The sequence below is a fragment of the Mastigoproctus giganteus genome, chromosome 2, assembly GCF_048544385.1.
Source record: "Mastigoproctus giganteus isolate SK-2022 chromosome 2, ASM4854438v1, whole genome shotgun sequence".
Lineage (NCBI taxonomy): Eukaryota > Metazoa > Arthropoda > Arachnida > Uropygi > Thelyphonidae > Mastigoproctus > Mastigoproctus giganteus.
Genome location: NC_143576.1, coordinates 115,263,518 through 115,284,245, shown reverse-complemented (window position 1 = coordinate 115,284,245; position 20,728 = coordinate 115,263,518). Strand labels below are relative to the sequence as shown.

The following is a 20,728-nucleotide window of genomic DNA, read 5'->3' as shown; positions in this document are numbered from 1 at the left end:
TTCTGGCCACTTGGCTATCCAGAAGCATCAATCGCCTGGACAGATGATTCTGGGTATTCGTCCACACCACAGGAAGGTGGGCCAGTTCCAGTAGATGGGACACCTATGGTCTCAGAGTATGAGACGAAGAAAAATCCTTTTCTGGGAAAATCCTTCTCCAGAGGAAAAAAAAGTAAAGGAAACCCGAAAGGAAGAGAAAGAATAAAAATAATTAACTAAAATAAAATAAATAAAAATAAATAAATATATATACTAAGTGTGTGTGTGTGTGTGTGTGTGTGTGTGTATATATACAGGGTGTTTCAGTTAAACGTTTCAGAACTTCTAAGAGGGGTAGGGTACATCCTGACAACTCGAAATCATATAGCAATGTGGGGTCGGAAATGCTTTCCTGAAGCGGTGTTGTACACAGAAGCACCATAAAGAAAAGAGACCGTAAGTGAGAAATCGTTTTAATAATACATGAAAAGAAGCAAAAGGTACATGGATTAAAGTAAGTGTTCGAAGTTTCTTCCACGGGCTACAATGCACGCCTCACATCTCCGACGCATGGACATCCGAACATTCTGGAATACTCCAGGCGAATTTCGAATTTCTTGAACAAGAACGCCAAGTTAGTAGGATGGATGATTACACGAACGCAGAGTTAGCCGATATGCATTTGGCGTACGGGGCTGAAAATTGTAGTGGGCCAGCCGCACAGCGTTTGTACGCGGAACGATATCCGACGAGGCGTATTCCCAGTCATAATTTCTTTGCAAGACTGCACCAGAGGTTAGCTGAGAGAGGTCCATTTGAAAGAGCTGACAGGGACAGGGTAAGAACAGCACGGACTCCAGCCGTCGAACAGAATGTGCTGCAGCATGTACAGGGGAATCCAAGAACGAGTACACGAAGTCTAGCAAACGCAGTCGGGGTTTCCCACTGCAGCGTCTGGAGGATTCTCCGAGAACAAGACATGCATCCGTTTCACGTGCACCGTGTCCAGACACAGCAACCGGAGGATTATGCACCTCGTATTGCTTTCGCACAGTGGTACCTTGGAAAATGTGCTACAAATCCCCTTTTTCCTGCTGAAGTGTTGTTTTCCGATGAGGCATCCTTCACAAGGGAAGGAATTTTCAACACGCATAACGACCATATCTGGGCGGTCGAGAACCCGCATACAATACGACGTCGTGCAGCACAGATTCGATTTTCGGTCAATGTATGGGCCGGTATTATGGGAGATCACCTCATCGGACCTTACCTGTTACCGTGTCGTCTAACCGGACCTATCTACTTGATCTTTCTGCAGCAAGTATTGCCACAACTTTTGAGAGATGAACAGATTTCTGCATCGACGCAACAGACAATGTGGTTCCAACACGATGGAGCCCCTGCCCATTATAGCGGAGATGTTCGTAACTACCTGGATGTCACATTTGGTCAACAGTGGATCGGACGTGGTGGTCCCGTGCGTTGGCCTGCTCGGTCACCCGACCTATCATGTCTTGATTTTTATTTCTGGGGTCATATGAAATCGCTAGTTTATGACACCCCTGTTGACAATGCTGAGGAGCTGGTTGCAAGAATCGCAGTAGCTGCCGAAGAAATTCGAAATTCGCCTGGAGTATTCCAGAATGTTCGGATGTCCATGCGTCGGAGATGTGAGGCGTGCATTGTAGCCCGTGGAAGAAACTTCGAACACTTACTTTAATCCATGTACCTTTTGCTTCTTTTCATGTATTATTAAAACGATTTCTCACTTACGGTCTCTTTTCTTTATGGTGCTTCTGTGTACAACACCGCTTCAGGAAAGCATTTCCGACCCCACATTGCTATATGATTTCGAGTTGTCAGGATGTACCCTACCCCTCTTAGAAGTTCTGAAACGTTTAACTGAAACACCCTGTATATATATTGGTTTTTAGCATGTATATACCAAAAAGTGAAAGGGGAAAACCAAGGGGGGGGAGAAGAGAGAGATAAAGAAAAGGGTAGATCTTCCAGTTGTGCAACCAGTAAGAACGGCAGCATAAAAACACTTCGGTGCCTCCAGCCAGATGGATTTGATCAACCTCGTATCACTGGAATCATACTTTTCCTTAGTTCAAATACTTCTTTAGCAAATACCTGGAGCATCTGAAACTTACCAGAGTCTCTTAAAAATATAGCTTCTTCTCCTGGAGCTATACTCTCAAGAATTTCACGAAACGCTGTCATGGCATTGTCATATATTCGACAATCATATAGTATGTGCCGCCAGCCTTCCCTGGCCCCGCAAAAACAAAGGTCCATGTTACTTAGTCCTAATGCATATAAGTTCTCATTCATTGACCCGTGCCCTGTTAACAAAAATGACGACTGTAAACTAGGTGTAAACCAATTGCGAACCTTTTTATCATTCAGAAAAGTCACGTTCGGGATAAATAAGTTGGTCACTCTTCCAGTAGGTATGGTATCCCATCTTGTCTGCCATAAATTGATTATTTCATTCATACGTCTTTTCTTTTCGCCTCTGCAGTCAGAGCGAATATTTATTTCTATACCAAAAGGTTCTGTAGGAATTTCCCTCTTAATACGGTAGCAAAAACCACGATACAACAAATGTAGATCCAAGGGTAGCGCTCCGGCCAATACCTGCAGCGCGGCAGTGGACACCGTTCTGCACACTCTTAGAATACCAAGAAGCACGATGCGTTGTATGGAATTTAGTTTCGCCCGAAACGCAGCTATTTTAACTCTGTGGAACCAGGGTCCTGCAGCGTACGTAGTTATAGGAAGGAATACTGCTTGCATAATGTCGAGACGACACTGCGTGACACATTAAGCCAACGTACCACCACCGCCTGCAACTGCTCTGCTTCAAGTCATCCAGAGGCCCGCCATCTCAGAGAATCATCTGAACAATGACGACTTATCCTGAGTACTGAAGATATGGTTGCCCATTGAGCAAGCCAAAAACGGGAATGAAGAAATGTGGTCGCAACCCCTATTTTTATAGGCATGATTAATTTGCATAATGTGCGGCTCTGTAAGGTGGTAGTCGATTTCTATTGCGAAACTCGGAATTTGGATGCCACGATGCCTATAATATCAAATACCCTCCTTCGGCAATACTGTTCACAATAAAATATTTATCACAAACACTTTTTTTGTTCTCTGAATTTTTTCGAGCATTATATTTGCTGATATAGGAGATCACACTGATCTGTGAATTTCATTTTTTTTTAAACGAAGTTAGGATTCTATAGACGTAAGTTAGAAACTTTACCACTTGGAATGCAGTTTTAGGATAAAATATAGTAAATTAACCACTGAACATAGAAATGAAACTTAAATAAATAAATTATGCAAAAATGCTAGATTGAGTTTGTCTGAAATGTTGTTTATAGATAATTCCAGCCACTTCTGCACAATTCTAAGACCGACTTATTTTATTATAGTCGTTTTGTTATATTAGTTTCGTGCGTAGGAAAGGGCCAGACCAGACCATATTGATTTAAATTAAGTTAATTTCATTTTATTTTGTGCTTTCTTTATTCAAATATTAAGTTATGTTTGTTAAATGGGGTACCAAATATAACTTAGAAAATTATACTACTCAGACTAGATTAGCTTTTCAGTAGGCTAGCTTGCGTCATCCGTTTAGTAGTCAAGAGTGTTTGAATGTCAAGTTCAGGTCCAAAAGCAGCAGGGGAAAGGAATGCACGGCACCGTAACCTTTCATTCAATTCTACGGAACATGCTTTAAAGCACAGTGAAACCGGAACTTACTCCGTTTGATCAAAGATAGCTATTAATTTGGTTTCTTTATATTTAATTCATGTTTTTGATTTAATAAGAATGCAAATTAACAAGTCGATCACAGAGCCAGTCAGTCCGCAATGCACGATTGTTATTAGATTGCAGAAATTATTTCCAGTACGTTATATAATAATGATTATTAATTTTATTCAGTGAACAAATGAAGTTAATCTGCTATTGTTTCTCAGTCATGAATTATGTAAATAATTTTTCTTATTTATTTACAAATGTATTTTTCAAGAACTGCTGTTCTTTTCATCAAAAGGAGTCAAATCTGATCAATCACTCAATAAATTTCTCAATTTATTATCATACTCAGATATATATTTACGGATCCAAATGAAGTGGCCACTCAGATATGTATCTTACCTGAGTGGCCACTTCATTTGGATCATGAACTAATAGCCGGTTGGATCGCTACTTCGACACAATGTGACAAAAGGAGTCAAAAAGGCTTTGAAAAGTGACAACGAATACCTGAACCATTCGTGTGACAAAACTACCCTCCATTCTTGGAGTGACGTGGACAGAGGAACATGCTGACGAACATGGCTCTTCAGTTTATCTCACATGCACTCAAAGGGACCGAGATCCGATCCAGGGAATGGGCTGGCGGATACTTGAAGTTTTTTCTTGGGTCACAAGACATAGTGCTTTCCTGCCCGCATCACACACCATTTTACCAATATTCAATGCATAGATCATTGAATATAACCGAAACCTCCACGGTCCTAATAAAATGGCCTGGCGTGTGCATACTCGTATATCTACTGCCACATCACAACAGTAAGTTGTGTTGATAGACATGCCAAACAGTCGTGAGTAGTGGCCATACTTCTGATTCAGTTACATACTTCGTAATTAAAACTAATTTAATCGTGGTCAGTTTCAAAAACTGTGTTCTTGGTGATCAGCTTATTAATGGTACATTATCGATCTTTCTAGGTTGAATTTCGGGAGGAGATAGAGAAATTACGCTGCATAAAAATACCGTTTAAACAGTAATATCATAGTTTCTTATTAATTTGCTTTTCTGTTTCATAAATTTCATAACTCCAGTTATTAAACTGGAGTTGTACATTCGGAGTGAAGAAACTTTTTGAAAGGACCAAACAGCACTCCATGGATTTGCTATTATTTACTACTGTTAACGATTTACTTGTATTATTTAAATTTACATTTGGATATCATTATGAAAATCACATGCTCACTCACTGCTGGTACATTAGGATCCTCTTACACTAATAGTAATAACAACAGTTATCTACACAGAGTAGTCAGGCACATTTTGAAGTTCATGCTACGAGGAAATTTTAAAACGGGGCTGGGTCAGCCAATTTCAGTCAGGGGTATAGCGTAGTCGCAGGATTACTCCGGATTTTTTCAACCCTCAAAGTAACTGATCTTATGACCCAATGAGGAATCGTGGCGCCAACCTCAGTCCTATCCACCTGGTGGGTTAAACATCTGCTAACAACTGAATGAATACCAATCCGAAATAACTCCGTTAAAGAAACCTTAGTTTGATAATACGTGCTGAATTTTGAAAATATATTTTCAATTTATAAATAAATCTATAAAAGCCAGCTGTGAATTATTTGAAGCTTCTCTGTCTAATTATATTTAAGTATTCTTCAAAGCGCATAAAAAGATTGTTTCTTGGTGCTTAATGTCAGTGATAAATATTTCGCGCGTCACCAAGTCTACGCTTCGAGCCGTTTTCTAAAACACGCAGTTGTGTTAATGGCTACCTGAAGGAGACTAGAGTTGTTTTAGCAACCTTTGGGTTGTAAATGACACGCGGCACGATGCGAAATTTGTCATATTTATGTCTAGGCAGGTATTGACAGAGGGTGGAGAAAGTTGGAAATGTCAGAAGTCACAGGAACAGAGAAAGTAAAATTGATGGATGATGTGCAGTGGAAACAACGGATTCGATGGGTACATTTCTCACTTTACCGTGGGAAACAAACCCGTGGAGGTGATACCACAGATATGTGAAGGATTCATAAATAGTCTACCATTTATAGAATAATAATAAGAGAACAAAGAGCGAGTAGCAGTGACAACAGCTTTGGTAGAGGCACTTGAATACAAAATTTCTGATTGCTGGTTTCATCTCGTTCTTTCGGCGGGTGGGTACGTTCCAAGAATAATACGTAAATTCTGCTTTCAAGAATTTTTTTTGTTGATATGAGTGGCATCTTGTACTTAACGATGTATTAAATGGCCAGGTCATTTCAAAGGTTCAAGTTTTGCCATTCTGAATTTGAAAACACTGATCATATGGAAAGCAGTCAGGAAGTACCAAGTATGCTTCTCTTTATATAGCCACTAATTAGTCGTCCGAGGGGACACGAAGCTCTTTTTAGCATGTTTCGAGCTTGCATAGTTGAAATACTGTTGCCGTAAGATCAATCACTAAATCTTCATTATGTGCTTGGTATTAAACTTGTATTATATGGTAGCCAACTGATTATTGATTCGGAGAAACATGCTTTAGTTTCTAGCAACGTTATGTGGATTTTTCTCCCCGAGAAGGTAGTTTTTCATCCATCAAAGAAGATAGACCGACGTTTCACGTCTTTAGTTGTCTTGACGCATACTCAATTTGTGTAATTAATGGAACTAGACTATCCGTTACGGTTTTATGGCAGTCACCTTAAATTTTACTCTTAAAAAAGCTAGCTAAACTGAAGTTGTAAGTTAGATGAAAGCATGCTTTAAAATATTAAGTAATACAATCCAATAAGTAAGAATAAATTGTACTAGTTACTTAAATGTATTAAGTATTTTGAATGTAATTAACATGCATTTTCTGCGTTTAAGATCGAAGGTGATTATTTTTTGATTTTCATATTTATTTTATATCGTTTGTTATTAGACATAAATAAAAATTGGTGTTTATACTTCGAGACCCAGTATGTGTGTTTACAACATTGACTAAAAGAATAAAATTTTATTTTGTGGTATATGAAGTGGGCTCCGAAAAGCGTCCTATTTAAGGTTTGGGTAGGTGTATGTCAAGGGCCAAAGCAGTACAGGAAGGATAGAAATTTTTCTACAGGAGTAGCAATAGCAGTTAAATATTGTCTTCCATCCAGACCAATACCTCCTGAAAGTATCATTAGGAATAGTAATAACTCGAGTTAGCGTTTGTATAACAGTAACGGTTATTCATTCTCTGACCTTATCAAACATACAAAGGGTACTAGGAAAGTTTTGCAATACAGCTTTGTTTATTTAATTTTTTCAAAGTAATTTCCTCTACATTCAATACACCTCTCCATCCTCCGAAACCAATCTTTAAACCAGTTCTGCCAAGTTTCACTAGGGAGTAAAGCACACTCGTTGTCCCAAGCCCGTAGAAGGTCCTCATCACTGGAAAACCGCCTCCCTTTTAGCTTCATTTTCACATGCGGGAACAGTGCAAAGTCGCAGGGAGCAAGGTCTGGCCTGTAGGGAGGGTGCTCGAGAAGTTTCAGTCCTGTCGTGGTCAAATATTCGGTGCAGGCTTTGGCGCGGTGACTGCAGCATTATCGTGATGGAGGTACCAGGTGTCCATTCTCGACTTTGGCCGCAGGTTCTTCATAGATCCAATGACTTCAGGCAGGCATTGTTCAGTATACCACTTAGCTGTGACTGTCTTCTGCGTGTCCAAAACGACACGTTCCACAATTCCACTCGATTTGAAAAATACAGCTATCATTTTCTTCTTTACAGATCGGGATTTTCTGACAATTACGGGTGTGTCGTCATCATCAAAGACCCAAACTTTGTTTTGAGCCTTGGTCGGCAGATCGTAATAGTACAGCCAAGTCTCGTCACCTGTCACGATGTTGTTCACATACCGAGATTGTCCCTTATCAAACGTTTTTAACATCTCCCGGCACCAAGTCACATGTCGTGTCATCTGCTCTTCAGTCAGTTGATGCGGCACCCAGAGAGAACAAAGTTTCTTCACGTGCGAATGATCTTGCAGAATCGAACGAATTGCTGGTGCATTTAGGCCCAAAGTATCCTCTATCTGTTGGTAGGTCACTCGCCTGTTTTCGTCAAGCATTTTCCTCACAGCAGTAACGTTTTCCTCCGTAACTGACGTTCGTGGCCTTCCCGGCCTCTCAGAATCCTCCAGAGTGAAATTTCCCCTTTGGAATTCTCTATACCACCTGAATATCGTTGTACGATGTGGACAATCATCATCTAGTGCAAGAGTCATTTCTTCTAAGCACTGGTCTATGGTTAAACCACGCACTAAATTATACCGCAAAACTGTCCTTATCTCATTTCGTGACCACGATGCCATCGCAAGCACTTTACACTCTCACTACTAATGAATAACTGAGCCCATCGACTTGGCGCGGCAGCTACTATGCACGTATGAACATGTCTCAACATGCAGCAACAAGCAAGCAACTTCCTGTGATTCATTGTTGCGTCATATTGCAAAACTTTCCTAATACCCTTTGTACATATATACTGTTTCTAGTCCTCTGCTGTTTCTGCCAAGAGGAGTGAGTTCCTCCGTGTTCTTGCCTGAAACAGTTCACGACGATCAGTTTTAAGTGTCGGACTTTTTGTCATCAAAGTAAACTCCATTATGGAATGACTTCCTCCAACTGTAACTATTATATTATTATTATCATCTGTTTATTAATCTTAGGTTCACCCCCTGAACAGCCAGTGGGCTAGGAGGGTGTACAAATATATATATTTTAAATACAGCGTACAATTTTATACAAATTTGATGTTTAAAATAATGATTGTTTAGAAAATTACATTCACTTAATAGCAGCAACTTTAAAAGAAAATTGATATTAAATTAATATTGAAATTACAAATACAGGTTGTCCTACATATCATTTTTTCTGTCATTGCAATTTGCTTTGCTTTTACAATATATTTGCTTAAAATTGTTTACATTTCTCATATAAATAAAGCTCGCATTTTATAGTAGTTCTGGTGATTTGGTCCAGATTTCATCCACAATTTGGCTTCTGTATCTTCTATTTTCTCCAAACTTATTTGAATTTATGGAGAAGGTGTTGAATCATGTTACACGGGAACATTCTTTTTAGGGAGTCCAGGATAGTGAGCTTCATCCTAAGTGGACGTTGCCCGCTCTGGTGGTTTCTATTACTTGCTTTGGGAAGTGAGATTATATCCTCTGTCGATGGGGCATCAATCTGACGGGTTAGCAGCTTAGAGAATGTGCACAGACTTTTTTTTTTTTTTAAGAACAGTGAGCTTCCAGGGAGTCATGCCTAGATTGACTAGAAGAATAGATTTGGAGATGGTGAACGGGTTCCCTCCCAGACGGTTCAGCCACCACAGAATCCATCGCCAAGAATCTGTTATGCAGAGAGGCAAGTGCTGAGGACCAGATTTCAGATGCATATAAAGGTATAGGAGTGACAGCCTCCGAGCTCCTGGCGGATAGCCCAGAATGCAGCATAGGTCTTCTTCTTTGTCTTGAAGTGATCTTTGAAATTTAAATCTTCACCCCACGTTAGCCCTAGGTCAGTATGTGATGATACTTTTGGAATCGTCTCGCCATTAACTACAACTCGGATGTCATTTCTGAACTTCCTCTTCGTAATTGTCATGTGGGCTGACTTCGCTTTGTTTAGTTGGAGTCCAGCTGACTGTAAATAATCTAATTGTTGAATTTGATTGGAGGTTTGATTAGTAATTTCTTGAATCTGTTTGGGGTCTTTTGAAATAATCAAAAAATTTAAATCATCGGCGAAGGAGCAGAAATTTGGATGTGCAGCAAGGAAATATTTCAAGTAGAATTGCAAAGAGGGTGATCGACATCACTCCACCTTGAGGCACCGCCCTCGCTGCATAGATAGTGTTTTGGTGAGATAAACTTTCTATAATTAATTCTCTCCGGTGTAGTAAAGACTCCAGAATGCTGACTATTTGGTTTTTGCCTTGAAATATTCTTTTACGATGTATAAAAGGGTAGGAATTGACACAGCATCATAAGCAGATTTAATATAAAAAAATGTCCAGTTGAGCTCTGTCATTCAGCGGCTTTCGTGCTCTGAAGAGGGTATCGAGGAGATTTGAGGTAGTGGACCTGTGGTGTAGGACTGTGTGGAGGTAAGATGGTCGGTGAGAAAAACAGTGCTGGATAATTACTGGATGTATTAGTTTTTCAAAATTTTTTAATTAAGTACATTCTATGGCGATAGGACGGAAGTCTTTAGCAGTCGTGGGGTTTCCAATTTTAGGGAGTGGCGTGACATAAGATTTCCAGAGTTCAGGTATGGCGCCTATCTTTAGAATCTTCCGGAGGAGATCCACAATGTACACAGAGCACACCTTGACCCTAAACAGTAGAAAGCCGTCAGGTCCAGTTGTAGCTTGTTGGCCAGACCATTTATCACGTCAATAAGCTGTTGCTTAGTACTTATTATATCATCCATAGCATTTAGGGTTTTCCCAATTAGACTTGTCAAGGTTGCAGTCTCTGTGGTCGCATCTGGATGATCAAAAGATATGCGTGTCCACTCCTCAAATAGCTTTCCTTCCACGTTAAAGTGATTGCATTTCGAGGAAATTCTCCGGGACTTCTTAATTTGGGACAAAATGTACTGTTGATATGCTCCTCTCTTGAGGCGCACGAAGTGAGCTCTCCTTTTTAAAGGTTTCGTAGTCTGGACTGTTTCTGGATCTTATCCATTTTCTATGTGCTCTCTGCTTACGTCTAAAGGCGGTTTTCATGTCGGGATAAAACCATCGCAGGCTTCTCTCGCTAATTCTGAATTGTTTAGATGGACCAATCATGGCCACATGGCTCAACTTATCAGCTAAGGATTGGACTGCCTCTTCAGTAGGCATACCCGGGTAACCCTAATACTTATTAGGGTTACCCGGAAAGTTATTTCAACTACCCGTGTGTATTGTGTCTGTAAATAGCGTGTGTTCTCTGGTCGATTTGCCTGATTTTTTGGACGAAAAATCCCTAGTTTGGGGGGGGGGAAACTTAGCTGTCTACGCCCGAGACCAACTAATTCAGCCACGGAGTAAAAAAAAAAAAAAGCCCATTAAAGTTCCTCGCGTCATCGAGGGATTCGAATCCGGGTCTTTTTATCACCGGATGTGGGGAGGACGGTGACATACCACTGTGCTACCGCTCTTAACCTCCAACTGTAAATTTTGATGACACTTTATGCATATTCTCTCAGTTCTGCAACATCCCATTGATCGCTTTAACTCCTGAGCACTGGCTAATGAATTCCAGTTCTTGCCGCAAAAGACCGTTGGATTAATTTTTGTTGTAAGCCAATTTTCACCCTGAACCTGAATTAAAGCTTGATAAAACATTATTCCAGTAGTACCAGACAAAGTTCTTGGGACTCTTGTTTGATAAAAAGTTAACTTTCTTTGAACCCATTCGTCAACTTCGTACAAATTTCACGAGAAATTTGCACATCTTCGTGCACTGTCTTCTACTTCCTGGAGTGTGGATCGATTCACCATATTACGTCTGAACTGTGCACTTGCGATTTAAATTAGATTACTGGCCCCAAGCTATACACATCTGCCAGAAACAATTTACTTCGATGGCTGGACCCTATCTACCATCAGGCTATTCGTATTGCTACTGGAGCATATCGAACATCTCCTGTCCAGAGAGGTGGGCAGGAGCAGCAGTGCGTAGCACACGCTTCTTGATTAGACCGGGGTTCGAGCCCGTGACCACCAAATACGGAGGATGCGGAAAGGTCAGGGAATGACCATCGCATATCCCCGGAGCAATATGGCCTTAGTTGCTAATGCTCCTAAAAAAAAACCAAATAACAATAACAATCCTGTCCAGAGTCTATATGTGGAAGAAACAGAACCATCCTTGTCGCTTCGAAGAAAAAGTTGTTTTTACAGTACACATTCAAACTGAAATCCCTGCAAGTGCATTTCATGTCGAAATGAAAAAAGAAATTTTCCTCACGGTGGGAAAATCTGCATACACCAGTCGGATTGCCAATTGTCCGTTCAAGAGCTACTCTGGGATTTGATGCCATGGTAGACGAGGTTTCCTGTCACCAATGAAACCCATTATCCCTTGTTCATGTTCCAGCATGCGATCTCTCCCTTAAGAATTGGGTAAAGGCTGTGACACTTCAACTGTCTACTTGCGGATATATTTAGTACACTGAACTGAACCGAGTTCAGTTTGATTTGCTGAATAGAGCTGCTGGCTCGAAGTCGGAACTGTCTGTGGAATCTGCTGCTGTGTTTCTAGACAGAACAATATCCGAGCAGATTCCCACGAGTATAGCACTGTTGAGCTGCACGCTATGGATTAGTCTTGAACAGCATATGTACTAACCAATACCAACGTTGTATTGGTATTCCTTAAGTACATTACAGTATTTATCCGGTCCTGTCTTGGGTTCAGCAGAAGATACTCTTCCTCTACGAACGTGGACATGATATGTTTCTGCTGTATCCCTAGACACATTGAACTTCGAGGAAATTATTTGGATGATACTGCAGCGAAATCAGCAGTTTCCACAAACAATTTTGGTTTGTCAGTCCCCGATACAGACATAATACGCAATATGTTATGCTCCCAGCGGCAAGATACATTTAGCGAATAGACTACAAATAAATATCAGGTAAAGGACGCAAATGAAACATGGGCGTCTGGTCTGCGTAGGAATCGTAAAGAGGAAGTTGTTCATGCTTGACTCAGCATAGGACACGGTCATCTGACACATTCCTCTTTGTTGAGGGCTGATGTCCCTTCTGCATGCGAACCTTGTGGTACCATTCCATTCTAACAATTAGACGTGTTTATATTGAATGTCCAGGTTTTATTTTTTAGATAGTATGAATCAGAGCTGTAATACTCAATATGTTCTACGTTGATAATAATATTAGTAAATTAATAAGAGGAGTAAACCTCAATATAGTACGTGGAACACTTCCGTATGATACCCTCCAGAAATTAAAACGAAAAAATCGACAACTTACCGGTACATTAAAGTAAAATATAAATAATTAAATAATTAAAGTAAAATATAAATAATTAAATAATCAATTTAACACAATTCAAAACAATTAAAATTCAAATTAACGCAATTAAAAGAATCTAACGAAAATATTCAAAACGATTTTCCTTCCTGAAGCTGACAATGCTTTTCGACCGACTGTCGTGATCACAGGAATGAAAATTACCGAATCAGGCTAAACCTGCAACTTAAATAGTGATTGTCTTCGCGCATGCGCGTAAAGGTCCACGCATCGGAGATCAAATATGGCCTGTGATCACGACAGTCGGTCGAAAAGCATTGTCAGCTTCAGGAAGGAAAATCGTTTTGAATATTTTCGTTAGATTCTTTTAATTGCGTTAATTTGAATTTTAATTGTTTTGAATTGTGTTAAATTGATTATTTATATTTTACTTTAATGTACCGGTAAGTTGTCGGTTTTTTCGTTTTTTCCGTTTTAATTTCTGGAGGGTATCATACGGAAGTGTTCCACGTACTATATTGAGGTTTACTCCTCTTATTAATTTACTACTAAGGTTTTATTTTTGTACGATTTTTATTTTAGCGCTTTTGGCCATTTGACTAAGCCCTAAACCCACAGACAAATATTATCTGACAAAGACACTGTCACAAATTTTTACATTTTTAAAAAACTTAATTTGTACCATTATATATAACTCTGATTTTTAAAGTATACACTATTTATTTTTTCTCGCAGAAAGTCCGGTATTTGCTCCAGCGAACCTTAGACTAACTGAAGAATGCGCGCAGTTACAGATAAAATATACTGATGCCTCATAGCCTTAGTTACTTCGGAGCTTAACGCAAACTATACACAGCTTAAATCAGTTATTTATATTGTTATGCTATAAGCTAAACCTATTACAAAAAAACAGTTCACTTTGACCTTTCATTGGAAAAAAAAGTTATGTTCTGCGTGAGCTTAATCCATAAGGCAGTTTTAACAGATTTATGTATTTCACGCAGTACACGTCGTTTTCTTTGAATTATTTTGAGTTCAAGGCGACACTGCTACTAGCGGCTCCAAAGGAGAATTGACGTGCAACTGCGTCTGTTGGGCATCCAACCGAAAGGGTCCCATGAAAAATATCTTTTCATTATTCCAGACACGCTCTCGTCTACATAAACTTGATTTAATATCTGCATTTTCAAAATTTCACGATGAAGAATTTGATAATTTTTTTTTTTGCTCTGGAAAGGATCGCTTATTATTGCGATACAAATTAATAACAAGCGACCTTCAATAGTCAACTTTATAATAATCTAATTCATGCATATTGTTAATTCAAGATGAAAATATTATAACTCAGTTACCTGTGGAAGTTCATTACTTTATAAAGATATCTGAAATTTTCAATTGAATCAGTACATAGCAGAATTTCTCCTTTTTTAGCTAAATCAGGCAAAGTGCTCCTATAAAATGGAGTCTCTTCTGATAGAGACTTTGAGACCCTGCAGAAAACTGAGGTGAAATAGTTTGCAGGATAAATGTTACATTTTTTATGGTGAGCCCCCAAACACGAAAGTTATTGGAACAAACATTACTCAATGCCGTTGAAGGTTGAGGAAACAGAAGATACTTGTTGATGTTGACTTGAATTTTTGCATTGCAGCCTTCAGGAAATACACGAAAGGTTTTTTCGAAATGCAGAATAGGAAGGGACAAATGGAGAGGAAAAGTTAGTTATGTGGGTTCGAAGTAGAAGTCCAACAGATGCTAACTTTTGACCTTTAACTCATTCGTGTTCGGACTAGTTTGGAAGAGAGGAATTATAGATACCAATCCATAGCAGGTTCATGGAAATATTTGTAGAAACTACATGTAGCAGAAACTGAACTTCTGAGACAGAGTGGAAGGAGTTTGCGAGCAAACATTAATTAAAATGACTGCCGCTTTTGAGGAATCTATTAGTTTGAGAGAGAACTACCCCCGAAGAAAACACATAGGTTAATTTAACTTCATGAGAGTAGTTATAGTTAAACTACTTAAATATATAAAAATACACTAAAATGAAACTCTCATTAAGGAAGAAAACAGAATCTTTAATTATTAGCCTTGTTTTCCTCCGATTAGTTTAATGATTGCGCGATGGAAAACTCTAATCGCATTACATAAAAACTTAATTTATAAGGTGCACTCGGAGGACGCATTGTCGAAATAATATTAGTTTTATAATCGGTACGAAATGTCTTAATCCGATTAGAAGCGTGGATCCATCGGCTGCTTTGTTCGTTTGAGATTCTTTCGTAAGATGGTGAGTGTTGCTAAATTTCAACATTGGTATTTTTAAGCCAAGCAAGGTTTGCAAGGAAATTTTAATGAGATAGAATAGAAGAATGTTCTTAGTTTTTATTTAATTCAAGGAACAAAAATTAAAAATAAGCTTTTAGTTTATTCTTCAAACGAAACTTGGCTACATTGTGCGAATCAAGTTTCATCTCACCGGTGGATGAAAAAAGGTAAAAAAAGAAAAAAAATACTTTGAATAGCTTCATTGAGTTAGCAACTCTAACCTAAGGATCTAGTGGAACTGGAACCTCTTCCTTACTCACTCACAGTCACGAACTTGAGATAAAACTTTGCAGGTTAGCTAAGCTAAAGATGATTCTTTTATCCCCAGAAACTCTGGGGGTAAAAGAATCATCTTTTACATTTTTTAATGTACTCCCAGATGATTCTTTGTAAAAGAATCATCTGGGGGTACATTAACATCTCATATCCTTAGTTCCTTTGTTGCTTAAAACACACCAAACATAGTTACATTAACATAGCTCAATATAAACAATTCCTGTAGATTCTAGGATTTCCCACTCGTGAGTAGAACGTTTCATTAACATAACTTCTGGTTAGATGAATATCATAGTTGGTTAGATGATTGCTATTCGGAGACGTAATCAATCAGTTTGACGTATGGAAACAGCAGAAGTGGAATGAAAACAGGGATCGTTGCAGCCTGGGAAAATTACAGTTTGGGTGTAGCCATTGCTGATATTGACAACTTTTGAGGAAGTGATGGCAAAGTGTCACTCATCGCATCCTCCTCTATCCATACTACTGTTCCAGCAGGATTAGGCAATTCTCCAGAGGTCCCAGTAATTTGAAATTAGTAGAAGAAAATGCTCCTTTTCACACTGTAATGCGTTTCCTTTATGAAATTAAGCTATTCAAGGGGATTTTCTTTCCTTTTTAGTACGCACTGGATGGTTCGCTGTTGGGCACAATAGACCTGTCTTCGGTGTCAGCAGAAAACATTAACAAATGTCTTGTCGAAACGTGGTTCGCCACATGGAGCTGTGTTCAATGTTACCGAGTTAACAGATTATTCTGCGTGATCACGTGGTAGGAAAGAGGCAAACCAATTAGCGAATGAATCTACACGTCAGATTAAGTTTACTAACAGAAAATTAGGAAACCATAAGAGAAATAATACATTCCTCTGGATAAAATAATCAACTTTCATAGCCCAAACGCTTCCATCCGCTTTCTTTCGTATTTAAATTTATTCGAACTAGTGAATTAACTAATGGTAACAGGGCACAGTTATCTTACATCTATTTTTTGTCACAGAAACTATAATAAGGGATAATAACGGTGTGATATTGCATATTTAGTATTTCTAAAAATTCACGATTCTCCAGCTTTTGGAGTGGGTGAAAACTTCCTCGATTGGGAAGGGAACAGTCTAGTTTCTCATTGTCAACTGCTAAGAAGTTGCGACTCAGTGAATTGTGAGAGATAGAAAATTAAAAGGGATTGATCTTGTAAGGTTATTCGTTTATGCAATGCGCATAAGTGAAACCTTTAAATCATCTTCATTTAGTATGTGAAAATAAAGTTCGGCGTGCTTCTGCACGACACACTTCCATATATAAAGTAATTCCACTTCTCTTGGATGGATTTTTTATCCGTCTTAGTCTCTAGGTTAGCTAAGAAATCCATCTCTCTTTTCCTCCTACGTTTATTTGTTTTTTTTTCTTTATTTTTCTCTCACTAGATGTGCAGTCAGGCTGAAATAGATGCCAGTCAGACAGGTGGACAGGCTTTTAAAGTACAGGACACAATTAGAGATATAAAAATATTAAAAACAAATGTTTACCGCTTTGAACAATCTTTTTTCTTAAAATGTTATAATAGAAGAGAATTATTCGTTCACTTGCTACGTAAATCTCAGGAAGAGTAAACGTGTACTAATTTCTATTGAATTATGAAAGCAAAGAGTGCAGATTTCCAGGTGGTCTGAAAGGAAACGATTTATTTTCGCAGGAGCGTCGGAGCTTATCTAATATTACGCTACTGATTTTTGGCTTTGCTGTGGTTATTGCAGAGTAGCCAGATCAATGACTACTCCGATGCGAGAAAGGTCAGGTAGAATGTTTATATTTTATCATTTTAAGAAACAAATCGACTGCTTTGTACTCACCTCTGTGGGAAGCAGAAGAAAACCCTCGAAGAAAGGAAAGCCCTGGATTCTTCTGATTATCTACCAAATTTTGTTTGTCATCCTAAGAGCGATACGGGAGGAAATTTCCTTGCAGCCACTTGCCGACTGTAGACCTTCGAGAACGCAGAGAGAGGCACGTTGACGAAAAACGAGGGATCGATTGGAGCAGCCGAAAAGGGTCTCCTTGATTACTCGCGAGGAGCTTTCAAACGAGAGGTTGGTCCTGCGTGCTGCATGCTGTTATTGACAGTACTCAGCTTGCGGTAGCTCGTGATCTCACAGCTGCAACAAACCGACTTGGCTGTGACAGACGCGTGCGCCGCGCGCGAGAGACAATACCCGTGTCACAGCATCAATGAACGTGTTGAGTTCTGTGATCGAGTGACATCTGCTTCTTTTTCCTTATCTACTGTGGAGAGCATCTCTTGAACTACAACTAGAATGTTCGGGGCATGAATTATCGGAATCTAAATGAATTGAGGGCTATAAAATATCATTGTATATGAGGGCATAGCGTTTCTGTATGTGGAGTAGAGCAAACTAGGGCAGTGGCATACTATTTAAACAGATAGTATATTTCTCCATTGGAGCAGTGCTTCTTATTTAGAGTAGTCCAAAGTTTGATGCACCAATAACGTGTAATATTGCTGTATAGATTTTAAATAATATTCAAAAAACATTTTAGATATTAATTTATTTGGCAAAATATTCTACAAATACAGTATTAGAAAGACCGCCCCTCTGTAGCATCTGTAATGTTATTAGAAGTGTTCTTTGGGGAATATAACGAAGCATTTGATGGAAGTTAATCATTCACGACTTCGATATATGCATACAAGGGCAAATAATCATTAAAGTTGTATAAGCAAAACGAGAACTTGTATGTCATAGGATTATGTGTATCTGAAAGAACAGTTGCTTTCATGTCAGAAGATTTTGTTAATCGATCCAGAAATATACCGCTTCTGTGTGAGCAACCTATCAAATGATTCTGTATATCTCTGGAAAATAATAAACTCCACATGATGGGGGGGGGGGTCATCAAAAATCATCGAGATTTGAATGCATATCTACGATAAATCGTGCGACTTCGCTGCTGCGACAAACGTCGCCTGATATGACTATACCAAGTGATATTGATCAAAGCGCATCGTATTTAAGCATGTGCACATTTATACTTGTTTTATAGTTCCATACTGTTTACAATAAATTCTTATTCATTCCCAGAGTATCTTCTACAAGTTGGGTTGCTGCGATCTTATGTTTTTTTAGCAACTTTATTTTTTTTATCCAGAATGGGGATGGAGGAAACTGCAGAGGTATTGAGTAATGGTTTTTCGATTTTTGACTCGAATAAAGTTTTTAAACGCAGGATGCCCTATTTTTAATAGGATTCAATAGCAGGAGGGAAGGAACAGGCTACAGAGCAGCAGAATGAAGTACATTCATGTAGCCTTATTCACGCTCCATATTTTAGATTAATTTACTCCCAAAGTGGTTGGACTACTTAGTCCCAAGCAAGATGACTGTAATTGGACAACGAATCCAAGTAAAAGGATCCGAACCTGAACTCTTTCAGACAAGTGACAAGGTACATAGCTGTTCTTCTGCATTTTTTTTTTCCCGAAAGGAATGTAATCGTTGTATTTCCCACTAAGTGTAACGCCAAAAATATACCCCTTACGACTATAAAAATGTGTAATCTGCCATGGCCAGTATATCTGAACAAAATGGAAAGAGCTGCTGCGCGTTAGGGAATAAACTTTGTTGATATCTTTCAATAAATGAATACCGGTTTCTAGTTTCGTTGATATCTTCATATGGTCTGTCGTAGATCGCCACAGGCCATCTGCGACAGATCACATGAAGAGAACAGAATCAACGCATTCAGCGTCGACTGCCGCCGTAGAATGACAGTATTTTAGTAGAACCGTTTAGAATGTTGTTGAGATTTTGCTCAGCATTTAGTAGTATCCGTGATTCGACGAGTAATTCCCATCTTTGGTAGTGTGGGCGCCAAACAAAATGTGTGAAAGCTTTACAAAGCACTGAATTCTTAATCCAGTCTTATTGGTATGAACTTTTTTTTTGGTGGTTGGCGCATCAGCTTCTGTGGCCATACTGCACTTCCCAAGGTTTTGCAGTACTTTGATCCAAGCCCGAGGCGGGATTCGAACCCGCGACCTTTGGGTTTCTAGGCAGGCACTTTACCCACCCGGCTAGTATGTACTAGATCTGCGACGGTAATGACGATAAATCCACTTTTTATGCAAAACGACAATATTCTCCTGTTGACTTTTTAGGTGTAGCGTAGGCAAACTCAGGAATCCTTTTTTTACTGTTTTCTCTCCTTTTTGTACACAGTTTTCTTAATTAGCACCGAAAACAACTGAGTATTTGCGCGATTCTTTCTTTGTATGAACATTCCACCTCAAAGTACTGCAATATAGCCTTCCTAAAACGCTTTAATTTTCAGAAACCTCTCAAACTCTAGCTAACCAAATTCTTGGATGCCGACCGTTTCAACTTCTTTGATTACAAAAAGTACAGGCCTCACATCCTCAATCTCCAAGTAACCCTACAACCATCTATTGATCTGAGGTCTTGCTCGATCCGAATGCGGAAGGTGCGTAAAAGAAATTATCACTTTAAATTTCGGACCTCTTCTGCGTTATTTAATATATTTTATTTTATATTTTTTAGTTGAATGTATTTTATTTCATTAATTTCTTCATGTTTATATCGTGGCAGCTTTTCATATATAAACAATTCTGTAATTCTACGAGTCCTACGTAATTCCTCTGCCACCACTGCGTTAGTTTACCACTGACTTGGTGCCGTCAGTGGTACCTGGTTGTACTTTGTACCTTACAATAAACGTAATCGTTTATTTGCTCTAGTAAGATAGGGTTCAGCATTAGTCAGACACACGCACTACAAGGCACATACGATTGCTAGAACAGGAGCGCTGAATAGGAGTATCACTAATCGTTAGAAACCCTGGCGCAAAGTCACATATTTGTCTGTCACGGAATTGTTCGAATTAATTCCTTCGACTCGGAATTAGCGGATCTTCAGGTGTGTGTTTTAATTTGCAACAACAGGAGTGTTTTGGCTTAATTCAATCGCAGACAACAAAGTACGAGGTATGCAATTACACGTTAGCCACTGCCAAATGAGAATAATAGAACTTTTACCTATGACTCGCTACAGCCAAAGACACTACTATTAATAGTACCTGTAGATCAACTAATTGGATGATTTCTTCAGAAAATAAGAAACTACGTTCTCCAAGCGCAATTATTGGTTATGCAGTAAAATTCGAACACAGACTGTTTCCGTATTGGTGATTATTTCCGATTTTATCATGGAATAATAAAAACTAATATTCTTATTATGGCTCTTAAATGTTCTTTAGGCCTTATCGTGCGCGCACTTCTTGAATAGCACGTGATCATTATTTACTATTCC

The 20,728-nt window shown here is 39.0% G+C and overlaps 1 protein-coding gene across 1 annotated transcript in view; it reads right to left on the bottom strand.

The window, feature by feature from the left end:
* The window catches only part of LOC150089506 (Golgi-associated plant pathogenesis-related protein 1-like), a 133,651-nt gene extending 116,142 nt beyond the window's left edge, over positions 1-17,509 (bottom strand). The window contains exon 1 of the mRNA XM_090368629.1: positions 17,237-17,509. The gene's annotated coding sequence lies outside the window, so the exon portion shown is untranslated. The remainder of the gene's footprint in view (positions 1-17,236) is intronic.
* Positions 17,510-20,728: the final 3,219 nt, after the last annotated feature.